The following is a 7,116-nucleotide window of genomic DNA, read 5'->3' as shown; positions in this document are numbered from 1 at the left end:
TACCTAAAATTCCTAACTACTATAATCTTTCTTCTATCCGTCTTGAAACATAGATGGAAAGGCGTCTTCACATAGGGAATGTAGATTCGACCAGATCGAGGGAGGATTCCAATTTTCATGTTTGCCAGCACAATCGAGTCGTGTCACCAAGGACTCCTTTTCATTAACTGTCCAGATTGAGATAATTTTGCAGTAACCTCAATCGATTCTCAAAATTCTTAAAAGTTGATGGTCCTTCAGCTAAGTTCTTTGTTTCGGACTTTAAGCTCGCTGGCATGTGGGTCTTCGGATAACATCATTCCCATGCTCAAGAGTTGACTCTTGACTCTACCCACTCGATAATATGTCGATCTATAACACTCATTCCCAATGTGTGTTAGTAAAAGCCTTATACTAAAATCAAAATCCTACTATCTATTGTTAGTGAGAGTCCTCTTTTAAAAAAAGATTAATAATTGAAAAGTAAGACTATGCCAGCAGGGGCAAGTGTTTTAATCTCCGTGATATGCAGTAATAAGATATATATATTTACGCCTCTTTGTAGTCAGTATCATCACTTCGTTTTTGGATGGTTCCTAAAAAATAATAAGACCACGTAACTACTATCTTGGATTAAAAGTAATTATAGAGTTCTAAACTTGCCAAATCTGTATTTGATACGTTTAACTTAGAACTTTCTTTATATATGTTTATGTAATACCCACGGATACTCGGGAGCTTGTCCTTTGCTCCTTGTATGATAAGCATGACGCGGTGGACTACGCACGATAGATGAGGTTGGTTCATTTAACTCCTCTGTTTCAGAGTTTAAGCTGTCTGAACTCATATCAGAAGCTTCTGATTCAGCAGAACTTATTTCTTTTTGAATATCATTTTCTTGTTTGACTTTTACATTTTGTTCGTCGCTTATAACGATGTCATCTAATGAGACATATAACGGGTCTTTTAATTCTAGATTTTCACCATTTTCTGTGGATACCGTTAGTGTATTTGGATTTGCAGTTTCGTATAGTTGATTTACATCAATTGGCCCTTCGATCCAATCAAGTTCTTCTTGATCATCACTTTCATCAGAATAATCCAGTTTTAATTGAATATCTTCAGTTTCTTCATTCTCTAGTTGGTCATCAGATTCTGCTGTTCTTATTTTCCAAGGTTTTAATCGCGCTGCATGAACTAATTGTTCATTAGCAGAACCAATTTCGATGATTCTATAATTTACTGGTCCAGTTCTTGAAACAATTCTGTAGGGTCCAGTCCATTTTGGTACAAATTTTGTAGCTAATTTCTTTCCTTTTATAGATGGTGTATATAGCCATACCTTATCTCCTAGCTGATACTCTTTCGTAATTACATTTTTATTGTATTTTTCGCAACGTTGATTTATGGATCCTTCTAAATTTTTAGCAGCTTCTGTGAGTGCTTTATGCATTTGTTTCAGTAAATTTGGTATATAAGGGTATTTGAAAGAAGCCCATTGCTAAGTCCAATACAGAAAATAAGCTTGATCCACTAAGTTGGTCAATTGTTTCGGTTATGACTGGTAACGGAAAATAATCAGGTTTAGTAATCTTATTAAGTTCTCTATAATCAATACACAATCGGAATTCAGGCTCTTCTCCTGGATGTCTTTTTTTTTCTACTAGCAAGACTGGAAAAGACCATGGTGAAGTACTTTCTTCTATTATGTTATTATCTAACAATGTTTGTATTTCCTTATCTAAGATCTCATGACGATGATAAGGTACTCTATATGGACGTTTACTGATGGGTGGAACATCTTCCGTGATAATCCTATGCTGAACTTTATTAGTGCATTTTAAAGGTTGGCTTGGTGTTTTAAATATGTCAACAAACTCTCTAATCAATTGTTCCAATGGTTCTGCGATTTCTTTATCTTCCTTGGGGTACCTTAGAATATCCAATAATTCCTGAATTTCTTCTTCAGAGATTTCTTTTGTTATTAAATCATCTCCATTTTTATTCTCTTGTATTCTTCTTATAAATGAATAAGTTCCAATTTTAGTTCCTTTTTCTAATTCTATTGGATGTGGCAACACATTCACTAATAAAATCACAATCTCTTTTTCTGCTCTGTTACAACTTCTTGCCAGCCAAAATAACGACTCAATAGTTGGTGATAAGGGTTCTACGATAATTAACTTTAACGGATCCCAATAAGTGACTAAGGCCTGACATAATTTGCGACAGTTAGGAGGGATTACTGTTCTTGATGTTAAATATAATGGATATCCTTTGTTTATTTTATCATCCATTCCTAACTCAGCGACTAAGATCATGTCGGGTCTATTTTCTTTTACAATCTCCTTTTTGTATAACTTCTTTTTAACCTTTTCATTAGTTTTCAAGTTATTGACACCTATACTCGGTCTTTCTGACAAAAAGTGGTGACACGGTTGGCCAGACCATTTAGCAGATTGTGCCTTCATGGCATCTTTTGTTACTGACCTATAACAATCATGCTCACTCGAGTTCTCAATTTCCTTGACCTTGCTGTCAAGTATTAAACAACTGTCAGTTTCCTTTACTGACCTAAAACTTTTTTTCAGTCCTCGAGGACACAGAACTATCGCGCCACTTCTGCTCCTTAGAACTAAATAACTGCAGTTTAACAACATCATTAATAACATCACCTTCCCATTGCACGGGTAACTCTGGCTTCATTGAGCCTACAACCCCTTTCTCGGGTAACACTAGCTCCTTTACTGAGCAACCAACAACCCCTTTCTCGGGTAACACTAGCTCCTTTACTGAGCAACCAACAACCCCTTTCTCGGGTAACACTAGCTCCTTTACTGAGCAACCAACAACCCCTTGATCGGGTAACACTAGCTCCCTTGAGCAAACAACCCCTTTCTCGGGTAACACTAGCTCCTTTACTGAGCAACCAACAACCCCTTTATCGGGTAACACTAGCTCCCTTGAGCAAACAACCCCTTTCTCGGGTAACACTAGCTCCTTTACTGAGCAACCAACAACCCCTTTCTCGGGTAACACTAGCTCCCTTGAGCAAACAACCCCTTTCTCGGGTAACACTAGCTCCTTTACTGAGCAACCAACAACCCCTTTCTCGGGTAACACTAGCTCCCTTGAGCAAACAACCCCTTTCTCGGGTAACACTAAGTCCTTCACTGGACTCAAAATGTGTTCGCCACTAGAATTAAAAACATTTACGTTGGAACTTAACATTTTTCCTTCAGGTATATTGTTAACCTGGAGCAGATCTTCATTTAATTTCATTATTGGGCCAACTTCTTGCTCACTTAACGGCATCTTTATCTTGTCTTCAATTTTTTCATAGCGATTATTGATCCTTATTGAATTATTATACAAACAATCTGAACATTGACATTGTTTCTCAATTTCAGAATCTAATTTTAAATATCCAACCTTGACCTCATCTTCCGTGAGCAGAGTAAATGAAATATCATAAAGTTTAAAAATTTTACGCTTCCAACAAATACTTGCCGAATGTTTAGACATAAAATCCAAACCTACTAGTATATCACCACCAAATCGAATATTATCTTGGATTACAATGAACTTATGATTAAATGTTAAATTAATTTTATCTGTTAAGACCATTACAACCGACCCACACTGAGTTATTGCATTACCTTGTACGTCAACCAATTCAGTATCAGATTTAATTACTTTTGTTATTAAATTTAATTCACAAATTACTCGACTTTTTACAAGTGATATTTCCGATCCGGTATCTATAATTGCATGCAACTGTTTCCCACATTCTGTAAAAATTATAAACGCATTTAAATTTTCGGAGCCTAAATTAATTTTAAAAATAGTTATGGTTATTGATATTACTTGGCTTTAATGTGTGACTGATGTCCTTTTCTCGCTCGACCAACACTGGCTTAGTGAATGGATTTTTACGAGTGTTCCGGATATTTACAGGAGGTTTCTCAGCTTGATAAAATCCAACCCTCGAGTTATTATTATTTGGTCGTCTTTGCGTCGTCCAAAAATTCTGCCGATAATTAGTCAGATTTGCACAATTTGACCTGATGTGACCTCTTTGGCCACATTGAAAACAAACTATATTAGGGCATGTAATGTAATGTCCTCTTGCCTTGTGACAATATTTGCAAATATTCGCAGCAAAGCCATAACTGAAACCAGTTGGTCGATACTGATTTAAATTTCTGTTATACGGTTGTCGCATATTCATTCTTCCAGTGTTATAATTTTTCTTTTCGATATTTTCCGGATTATTATAAAAGTTTATGTTTGTTTTTCTTTTTACTATCTGAAAGGCTGTAATTTAGTATACATTTATATATATTTCATGCGTCTGTATGTATTTTACTATTTAATTTTGAACGATTATTTCCGAACGTTAAAGGAAAGTGAGATTTTAATTCTAAGATGAAGCATGCCGAAATTTATGTAACTTCGTCATGGTGATCTGCCTATTTTTATTACCAATTCTGGGGTTAGACGGAGTTAACTAGTTTACTTTTTTTTTTCTTCACATTAAATTACGGGGTACGAAGTTTTATAGCGGGGTGTTAAATAATACGGAAATATCACCTTTTCAAACAATTTTACCACAAAAGTGCAAGTTACTCTTAATATGTGCTTGATCTCGTGATGTGCTTTATATCTTGCGCAACACTGTAATACTGTTTTCTTTTAAAAAAAAATTGTTTATGGTTACTGTGATTACAAAATAACTCTTCATTCTACTACTAAAATGCACAAATTTAAATACAGTGTGTACTTAAAAAAAAAACTGGAAACAATGGAATCATCTTAAACAGCTATCAATCCTCTTTCAATTGTTTTAATTAAAAATAATCACCACCTGGAATATTTATAAAATAACTGCGATTTTGGCCTTTTTTTTTACGGATATAACTAGATCTGTCAATCAACTAAAATTTATGATTTTATTTCTTTGTCTATCATGTACTGCATTAAATTCCTAAATTAATGAATAATAATTTCCGAAAATCAGTTATTCACGAAACACCATTTTTACTGTTTTCATAACATTTCTAAAATTTAATGAAAAAAAAAAATTTTTTTTTTCATGAAAATAATGCACTTATCCATCACATTTTTTAACCGCCTTTTTTTTTTAACTGTATCTTTGATACTGACATTATGCAAATTTAAAATTTTAATTTCTACGTAACTCAGGATTTTCGTCGATTGCAATAACCCTACATAAGCAAGTATTTAGGAAGTAAAATTTACGCATTTTTCGCTCGATCGTAAAATAGTTCAATTTGACCTCATAAGCCATCCCATACATCCCGCACGCATTCACGGTCACTTTGGAGTGTGGCTAATGTGTTAATTATGGTCGTTAAAATCGTTCGCGCCAGGTCCGTACTCAAGTATTACCAGTCAAAAAACAAATTCTCGAAAATAACGCTCTAAAAGTCCTTACCATTTCTTTTCTCTTTCTAAACAACATTATTTCTCAACAATTATTGAATAAAATATTAAAAATTAAATTTTTCAATTTTTCGAGAACGCACAATTCTCAAACAAACAAAAGCATATACATCCAGTTCAAAAACCAATCCTACCGACTGCGCCAAATTTTCTCCTATATGTGACGGGCTTGGGAGATTTTCAAAATTAACTTTTGTTAATTTATTATATATAAAACTGTAAAACTCTTGTCGTGGACCTTGTGCCCGACATATAGTGAAAATATTATTTATTTGTTCGTAGGCTGGTTCGTGATGATGGTAACACATTCTAGTGACTGGACAAAGGGACTACTTCAAGTATATGCATTTTGCTTAAATGAATAATTATATTTAATTTAGAAATGAGTATGTACAAAAGAGATTTAGTCATATGAGAATAATTTGGTATAACAATAAATTGTAGTGTAGTTTAATAATTATCAGAAAATGAACTTCAGTATTAAAACATTTTTAAATAAATTCAAGAAAACTTTATAACTTTGAAACTAAATCTTTGAAAGCATAATAAAACAAATATTTAAAAAAAATCTAAAACAAAAATATAACAAAACTTAAAATTGGTACCATAACTCAAAATTTGGTAACAACTCAAACATTTGTAACAACTCAAAAGTTTGGTAAGGAACATTATAGTAGTTGCGTGGTCAGCGTTCATCAAACAATATAACTGTTTAACGAATAATTTCAATGCAGAGTAATCTTTAAAAATAGATCTAATTCTCAAAACGTTATCCAATCGAGAATACAAAGGGCGATTTATCATCAAATTTAAACTGAACTTTAAAAATATTAATAAAAACAAAACTTTGAACTTTTTATGAAATCGTGCACATTGTTGGAGATTTTAACACTTACCCCTTTGTGTCACAACACAAACACACACTAAACAGGCAACTGGCTAGAGGACTCTGGTCTTTTTTGGATCCTTCGATCTTTTATAAGTAAAGACCCCTCCAAAGGAGTTGTTTTCGCAAAATTGTTTACAAGTTACCAGTTTATTTGGGGAGTCGTAAAAGTATTTGTGTTTCCACCAAATTAGGCTTAATTAACTGTAATATGAAGATTTTTAGTGGCAAAATGTGCTTTTTGTTAAAATTAACAAATTTAAACCATGAAATTATAAAACTGGACAAAGACATCGTGTCCAGCCAAACGGCGCCAATATTTAACTGTGAAATTATAAACCTTGATTAGAATGGTGTGAAATCATAAAATCCAAGTTTCACAAGAACAACCTTGATTTTTACGACAATGACGATTGTTCTGATTCATACCAACATCTCCAAAAATAAGTAAATTTATCGCCCGTTACAATTTGACTAGATAGATTGTTTTCTAGATTTCGGACAGCCGAAATAGCCAACTTCTGGCCTCACTTGTTCGATCACTCAAACCGTTTTTCTAGAATTGTCCATTGAAACATTCCAAACTTTAGAAATTTGAAAAGAATTAGAATTTCACACCGAATATTTCAAAAATATTGTTCCATGACCATTTTTTCAGATTCTATATTCTATTACATAATTAGTTTCCACTCCCACTCCACAGAATAATACAAGTTGTCCAGCCCGCCCATCCTGCCTCCTTTTCAGTGATTGATTTTATCCAAACTGATTGAAATCAATGATCT

This window comes from Zophobas morio, unplaced genomic scaffold (genome assembly GCF_036711695.1).
Source record: "Zophobas morio isolate AGI-343-1 ecotype UQ-CSIRO unplaced genomic scaffold, CSIRO_AGI_Zmor_V1 ptg000007l, whole genome shotgun sequence".
Lineage (NCBI taxonomy): Eukaryota > Metazoa > Arthropoda > Insecta > Coleoptera > Tenebrionidae > Zophobas > Zophobas morio.
The sequence above is the reverse complement of the archived record's forward strand: the minus strand, read 5'-3'. Positions refer to the sequence as shown.